The sequence below is a fragment of the Galeopterus variegatus genome, unplaced genomic scaffold (assembly GCF_000696425.1).
Source record: "Galeopterus variegatus unplaced genomic scaffold, G_variegatus-3.0.2 Scaffold3257, whole genome shotgun sequence".
NCBI lineage: Eukaryota > Metazoa > Chordata > Mammalia > Dermoptera > Cynocephalidae > Galeopterus > Galeopterus variegatus.
The window spans coordinates 219521-228487 of NW_007729368.1; the positions used below are offsets into that span (position 1 = coordinate 219521).

Sequence of the window (8967 nt, forward strand, 5' to 3'; positions counted from 1 at the left end):
TTCTTGATTTATATTCAGACTATCAAAATCTAATTGTTCTTATCAATTAGAAACATGAGTGTTTTTCAAAAAGTTAATGGAAAGATTCCCATTATCTTTTAATTCTATTTGTCCACAAATTTTTTGAAGTACCCTCATATTTTCCTTTACCTTTTCTGTAACTGGATGCAATTCTCCTACAGGCTGGTGACCTTGCATGTGTTTTCATTTAAAGACTGGCTTGGACAGAGGCATTCAACTGGTTCAACTTTTCCTTCTCTCTCTCTTCGGTAATAGAAGTAAATGTCGCCAATTTCTTTGTGAGTTTGCACCCAGACTACTAAAGCCATACTGACAAACAAGATGATCTGAGAGGTTTCAGTTGATTAGGTTCTCAAAGTGAATGCAGTTGTCTCTCAGTATCCACCAGGTATTGGTTCCAGGACCCCTGCAAATACCAGAATTCTCAGATGCTCAAGTCCCTGATATAAAATAGCATTGTATTTACATATAACCTACACAATCCTCCTGTGTACATTAAATCATCTCTAGATTACTTATAATACCTAGTACAAGGAAAAATGCTATGTAAATTGTTGCTATACTGTATTGCTATACTATATTGGTTTTTTATTTGAATTTTTAAGTATTTCTGATTTTTTTAAAAATATTTTTTATCTGGACTGATTAAATCCTCAAATACAGACTCATGAATATGGAAGGCTGACTCTATGCATTTGCTGAAGCTGGATTGAATATTTATATGTCCTTTTAACAGTGTTTTAATCATATTACATTGTGCGAAGTATGGTGAGATCAGACACAGATCAAGAGAAAAACTGGAAAAAGTTTTACAGTTTTGTTACTCACAGTTCCCTGGTGAGAACACAACATTCCATGCAGGGCCATTCAGGGGGAAATATTAGGATTGGTGCTACACACACACACACACACACACACACACACACACACACACACACACACACACACGAGGACTCTTCAAAAAGTTCATGGGAAGATTTGTATTATATTTTTTCCATGAACTTTTTGAAGTACCCTTGTATATACACATGTTATCAAAAATTGTGTGTAAAAATAGAATTATAGGATACTAATCTTTCCATGGATTTTTCAAGACCCTTCATACATTCATGTTTGTGTGTACCTATATAAATATATAATATATGTAATATATAAAACTCATATATATATGAAAGTTTTTTGCTTTTATTTAAATTTTCTAGATCTCCATTATTGAAAGAAATATCCCATATTGTTAAAGGAAAAAGATGACCAACTCCATTGTTCATTATTCCTACTACACAAACTGAGAGATCCAAGCCAATATCCATGCCGTCTCCCACAAATTATTTGTCATTTCCTCCTTTGTGCGCATAACACTCATTACCTCTCTGCCCTTTCCAAGCCACATTTTGCTGCTCCTTTAGAAGGTAAGAAAGAATTTTCTGAAAAATTTCATGTCACTCTGATATTTTCATTTATCTGTGATTTATTACACTATACCATTTGGATGCCTCTGTATTTTTCTTTTTTTTTTTTCCTTTTTGTCTTTTTTCATGTCCGGCAACAGATCGCAACCCTCAGTGTCGCGCCTGCACTGGACTGGGAACGGCAACAGGATCGCAACCCCCTGCGCCGCGCCCGCACCTCGCTCAGCCAGTGAGAAGGGAACCGGTCTGTATGTGGGATCCGAACCCTCGGTGGGAGCGCCGGAGCGCTCCCAAGTGGCGCACCGTAGCAGTGCGCCACCAGGCCGGCCCTGCCTCTGTATTTTTCACATACAGAGAAACAGTCAAACAGTCTTGCAAACACAGATTGCAGTCTTTTTTTTTTTTTTTTTGTGACCGGCCAGTGAGCGCACCGGCCATCCCTACATAGGATCTGAACCTGCGGCGGGAGCGCTGCTGCGCTCCCAGCGCCGCACTCTCCCGAGTGCACCACAGGGTCGGCCCCAGATTGCAGTCTTGATCAGAGTAAATGTGTAATGAATGTTTGTTGAATTGTTTCAAACCTATTCGTATAAGTGCCCTATGCATACCTAATCATGAATACTTTGAGGGTAAAAAAACTGTATGCATGTAGTTTATCTTTTATCACATGCCTCAGTCCAGGACTCAATGAATTATGGAAACTATTTATTTGATTCTGTACTGGATTCTGGGAAAAACAATTTTAACATACTAATAATATAATATAATATAATACGCATAATATTAGCCAGAGTCACACTACTTGTCCTCATGGAGTTTTGTCTAGAAGGAGAAACATACATAAATAAATAACAATAGAAATGTTTATTTCATTTAAATTGTAAGGAGATTTCCAAAAGTATTAATAGAGTGTGATTAGTATATTTTAACAAGGAGAACCCACTTGACCTAAAGAGTTATGAATGGTTTCTCTGATAAAGTAATAGTTTAAGCTGAAGTATGAAGGATAAATAGGAGTGAGTCATTAAAAAATTTGTACCTGAATTCTCTATTGTTTATCAAATTTCTAAATGTGAACTCAATTATTTACTAACACTCACATTATTATTTCTTAAGTAAATCTATCTGGGACATCAGATGGTTTTCAAATTTTTAAAAAAAGAAAGAAAGGTAATTCTAGGATGAAAACTAGAATGCTGTGCAGTAACACAATGTAAACAATTTAATTCTTTATTATTTCCAAAGAACTTTTAACCAAAGACTACATACAATTATAAATTTCCCTCATTTTATAGTAAATAGAAAGAAACTTTGGGAAAGTAGCAATGCCCATGTTAGTGTTTTATTGATGGCTGTGCTGTGCTAGTCCCTAAGTAGTTAAGTATATAAATTCACTGTTGTTTTTTAAACAAATAGTTAAGGAAGTCTTTATTTTATTGCATGTTGTCCCAATATGAACACACATCTGTTGTAATCAGTTACATCATAGGTACTAATATGGACTGCTGTTTCAAATAGGAATCCTACACATCCTATAGAGACTCTTTTGAGACTCAAATAAGAAAATGAATATGAAAAATCCATGAAAACGATAGAGCACTAGCCAAATAACATTTTATATCTGTAACATTCTTTTCCAATTTTCTGGTTACTTAAATGTACAAATATGAGGATTTGGAAATGTCCTAAGAGAATATTTTAATGAAGGATTAAGGTTAACAAGAAGAAAAGAAAGAAGGAAAAGAAAAGGAAAAACTCTGGGTACAATAAATAATTTTTTAAAAAATCATCAATGGATAACATCGAGGATTCCGTTCAGGTTATGAATAGCAGAGTAAAAGTGATTAGGTGGCCCAGAAATGTAAAAGTGATGCTACTGAACTGCACACTTAAAAATAGTTAAAATGATAAATTTTATGTTATGCATACTTTACCACAATTTAAGAAAGTGATTGTATAGTTGACATTGTAATAGTTCATAGTGTTTGGTTAAATACAATATATGAACATGGACACAAACATTCTAAATTAAAAATAAGCAGGATGTAGCAGAATAATAAAAAATAATAAATAATTACCAGATGAAGTTTATTCTGGTAATTAAAAATGTTTGTTATTGGGTAACCTGTCACTGAATTTCACTAAAAGCGACAAATCAAAATACTCTCCAAAAATGTTGTGAAAATTGTGAGGATTTAATATTTTTTTGATAAAATAGCAATAGATAAAGATCCATTATGCTTACTAGAAAACAGCATTCCCATTAAAACCAGAAAGAAAAAAAGGACATCCTTTATTACCACTTATATAGCACTGTTTGTGAGTTATTAGACAATTCAATTAGACAAAGGAAGGAAATAAAAGATAAAAAAAGTTCAAAAAAGTATAAAATTATTCTCTGAAGGTCTAAAAATTATTTCCTAAACAATTGACTTTTTAAAAAATATGCAGAGTCAAATAAAGAGGATAAAATGTATTAAGGTGAACATTAATTTACAAAAACCAACTAGTTTCAAACAGTTAAAGAACCCTATGGAAATATAATATAACCCCGAAGCAAGAATCATACCCCTTGACCAATGAGCCAGGACCAAAACAGCATGGTATTGGTATAAAAATAGACATTCAGACTACTGGAGTAGAATAGAGAACCCAGAAATCACTCCTCAGGCTTATAGCCATCTGATACTAGACAAAGGCAACAAAAATCTACATTGGGGAAAAGACTGCCTCTTCAATAAGTGGTTCTGAGAAAACTGGATATCCATATGCAGAAGAGTGAAACTAGATATGCATCTCTCACCATACACTAAAATCAACTTGAAATGTATTAAAGGCCTAGATATAAGACCGGAAACTGTGAAATTACTGAGGGAAAATAGAGGTAAAACACTTCAGCAGTTAGGTCAGGGCACAGCCTTTATGAACATGAGCCCCGAAGCACAAGCAGCAAAAGAAAAAATAAACAAATGGGACTATAACAAACTAAAAAGTTTCTGCACAGCAAAGGAAACAATCAACTGAGTGAAAAGACAACCTACAGACTGGGAGAAGTTTTTTGCTAACTTTGCATCTGACAAAGGATTAATATCCAGAATATACACAGAACTCAAGCAATTATATAGTAAAAAAAAAAAGAAAAAAAAAAAAAGACCCAACTAAAAAATGGGCAAAGGAGCTGAATAGACATTTTTCAAAGGAAGACATGCAAATGGCCAACAGATACATGAAAAAATGCTCAACATCAGTAGTCATCAGGGAAATGTAAATGTAAATGTAAATTAAAACCACACTGAGATACCACCTCACTCCAGTTAGACTGGTTATAATAAAAAAAACGGTGAATAACAGATGCTGGCGAGGGTGTGGAGACAAGGGAACACTACTGCAATGTTGGTGGGACTGTAAATTAGTACAACCACCCTGGAAAACAATTTAGAGGTTTCTCAAACAACTACAGATAGATCTTCCATATGATCCAGCAATCCCTCTTCTGGGTATATATCCGGAGGGAAGGAAATCATCATGTTGAAGAGATACCTGCCCTCCCATGTTCATTGCAGCTCTGTTTACAGTAGCCAAGATATGGAACCAACATAAATGTCCATCAATAGATGACTGGATAAGGAAACTGTGGAATACTACTCTGCCATAAAAAAGAATGAAATATTCCCATTTGCAACAACATGGATGAACCTGGAGAAACTTATGTTTTGTGAAATAAGCAAAGCACAAAGGGGTAAATACCGCATGTGCTCACTCATATGTGGGAGCTAAGAAAGAAAGAAGGCAGGAAAGAAAGACCATAGCAGTGCCGTGATCCAACAGAGGGAGGGAACATTCCTAGGGCTACAGATTGGAGTGGAGGGGAGAGGTGGAGAGGTTGGGGGTTAATTGGAAGGGGACAAAGGGTACAAAAGTAATTTCTGGTAATGGGTATACCCCCAGTATGAATCTGGCCCTCACATCATGGGCAGGAGGGGGGGCAATAAGCTTTGTATCTCATGAATATTTGTAATAAATTATATATATATAATGTAACCCCTATTTCAAATAAAATTTAAAGGGAGTAAACTTAGGAGCAAACATAGAATGATTCGATAAAGAAAACTTTAGAGGACAACTGAGGGATACAAAAGAAGGTGTTCGAGGAATACAAACAATGCTTTGAAATAGGAAGCTTTAAAATATAAAGACAGCAGCTCTGCCTAAATTGTTTAAAATTTAACACAATGCCAATAAAAATGCTTTAAGATTTATTAGGTGGTGGGGAGAGGGAAGTTAGGGAAATGGATTTTTTTTCTATTTTTTTTTGTAAAATAATCAGGAATAACTAGAAAATTCTGATAAAAGATGTAGACTGAGGAGAAATTTAAAGAACTACCACAGTTAATACTGTACAATATGAACAAACATATTGGACTAGAATATAAAGTCTAGAACACTGGTGAATAACTAAAACTCTAGTAAAGTCTCAGCACTAGTGATCTTTCAGGATGGATACTTCTTTTTTTTGTGAGAATCTGTCTAGTATATTGCAGGATGTTTAGCCAGATCTGTGGCATTTAACCAAAAACGCGAGAACCACTCCCAGGTTATGGCTTAGTCACTCTTAGTAGAGAACTATTGACATAAAAATAGATTCAAATATAATTGGCTACTTAGTATATAATAAAGGAGGCCTTCAAATCAGTGGAGAAAGAAAGAGTATTTAATTTTATGGTTGGTACAAGTGGATAGTTTTCTAGAATAAATAAGTGAATCTATACTTTAGAATAAAATAAATTCTGATAATTTAAATAATAAATGAAAATAGAAACAATAAAAACAATAAAAGTACTAGAAGAAAATAAAAGAGAAATTCTAGAATTTATAAAAAAACTTTCTAAATATGATAAAACCCTGAAGTCATATTAGAAAAAGCTGATACATTTGATTCCTTAAAAGTTTAAAAATCTTATTTTAACCAACACTATAAAAAAAGTCGAGACAAAAAACTAGAAAAATAATTTTAACTCACATCACAAAGAGCTACTTTTCTTGTTATGAAAAAAATATTTACAAATCAATAATGAAAATATAATAAAAAATGAAAAATCGCAAAGGATGACGGATGGTTTGCACAGCTGACCCTTAAGCATGTGAAATAACAGTTTGACTTATTCATAATAAAATAAATGCAAATTAAAATCATACTGATATATCATTTTTCTCCTGTCATATTTGCCAAGATCACATGCATGATGATGCACTGTGTTAGTGAATGTGCTGGGGAAGCAAGCTCATTTTGAAGGATGAATGTGCACTCAAGAAAAGAAGGGGATAATGCTAAGAGCATTTCAGAAAGGTACAAATTTCTGCTGATGTATCAACTGGAACAACCACTATGGAAGAAATTTTGGAGATATCTTTCAAAATTATAACTGAATACACTCTTTGGGTATCTTATAGATACATATTCACAGCTGTGTAAAATGACATATTTGATAGGAATTTCTATTGTGATATCATGCATAATATCAAAATTCTGGAATCAACTTAACTGTGTATTTATAGGTACTGATTAAAAATGATAACACAGGTAAACAAAAGAGGGACTGGCTCCTTCTCTCACAGCCATTGCAGCACATTGAGCTCCACAGAGACAGTGCCAGGACAAGTGAGAGCTGGGCAGGCACTGGGCAACTCTGTGCCCTGCTGAGGAAAAATAACTAAACATGGGCAAAGAGATCCTAAGAAGCCAAGAAGCAAAATGTCATCACATGTATTCTTTGTACAAACTTGCCAGGAGGAGCACAAGAAGAAGCTCCCAGATGCTTCAGTCAACTTCTCAGAGTTTTCTAAGGAGTTTTCAGAGAGGTGGAAGACCATGTCTGCTAAAGAGAAAGGAAAATTTGAAGACATGGCAAAGGCAGACAAGGCCTGGTATGAAAGAGAAATGAAAACCTACATATATCCTTCCTAAAGGGGAAATAAAAAAGTTCAGGGATTCCCAATGCACTGAAGAGGCCTCTTATGGCCCCAGATTAAAGGAGGACATCCCGCTTATCCATTGCCAATGTTGCAAAGAAACTGGTAGAGACGTGGAACAACACTGCTGCAGAGGTTAAGCAGCCTTACGAGAAGAAGGCTCCTAAGCTGAAGGAAAAATACAAAAAGGATATTGCTATACTGAGCTAAAGGAAAGTCTGATGCAGCAAAAAAAGGGCATTGTCAAGGCTGAAAGAAGCAGGAAAAAGAAAGAAGAGGAAGATGAGGAGGATGAAGAATGAAGGAGACGACGATGATGAATAAGTTGGTTCTAGCGCATTTTTTTCTTGTCTATAAAGCATTTAACCCCCCTGTATACAACTCAAGTCTTTTAAAGAAAAAATTGAAATGTAAGGCTGTGTAAGATTAGTTTTTAAACTATACAGTGTTTTGTTTTGTTTTTGTATAGTTAACACACTACTTGAATGTGTCTTTAGATAGTCCTGTCCTGGTGGTATTTTCAATAGCCACTAACCTTGCCTGGTATGTTATGAAGATTGTAAATGGACATGGAAATTTAAAGCAGGTTTTTCTTGGTGCATAGCACAAATTAGTTATATGTGAGGGTGGTTGTTTTTTAATGTTTGGTTGTCACTGATGCAGCTTATACAAAATAGTTGTTGTTCCGTTAACTGAATACCACTCTGTAATTGAAAAAAAAATGTTGCGGCTGTTTTGTTGACATTCTGAATGCTTCTAAGTGAACACAATTTTTTATTAGTAAAAGAATAAAATAAAATAAACAAATGAATACTATGCTGCAATGTAAAATGAAACCACCCTCGTATGGATAAAGAAAAAGGAAAGGTGCAGAACTGTGTGTTTAACATGCTATTACTCATTTGCATAAAAATAAGGAACACATATACATTTTAAATATATCTGAAAAGACATAAGAAAATAGGAGGGATACTTACTTTTATTTGCTAACCTTAAGCTTTTTTACCTTGTACATTTATAAGGTATTCAAAATGAATATATACAATTTAAAATATAATAAAGGCATAGTGATTAAAATCATTCATGGTCCGACCCCGGCTCACTCGGGAGAGTGCAGCGCTGGGAGTGCAGCGGCGCTCCCGCCGCGGGTTCAGATCCTATATAGGGATGGCCGGTGCGCTCACTGGCTGAGTGCAGTGAAGGCGACACCAAGCCAAGGGTTGTGATCCCCTTGCCAGTCACAAAAAAGACAAAAAAATAAAAATAAAAATAAATAAATAAATAAATAAATAAATAAATAAAATCATTCATAATCAGCACTGAGAGTATACCCTGTGTGGCTGCCTCTGTCGACCCATTGAATGGAGTTAGTGGTCTCAAAATCATACCTTACCAGTAAAAGTGTCATACGCTTAATTTATGTTCACCAGTAGGAAGGAACTGACTAGAATTAGTTTGGGCATCTTAGACCCACTCTTGGGCTACTCAAATGGCAAACTAATCACAAGCACTGCAGAAGTATGGAAACTACCTCCACTTTTTAAAAATGATTCTATAGTTTATGCTT

The 8967-nt window shown here is 34.8% G+C and overlaps 1 pseudogene; it reads left to right on the forward strand.

Annotated features, from left to right (window-relative positions):
* The first annotated feature begins 786 nt into the window (after positions 1-786).
* LOC103600167 lies at positions 787-7702 on the forward strand (annotated as a pseudogene).
* Positions 7703-8967: the final 1265 nt, after the last annotated feature.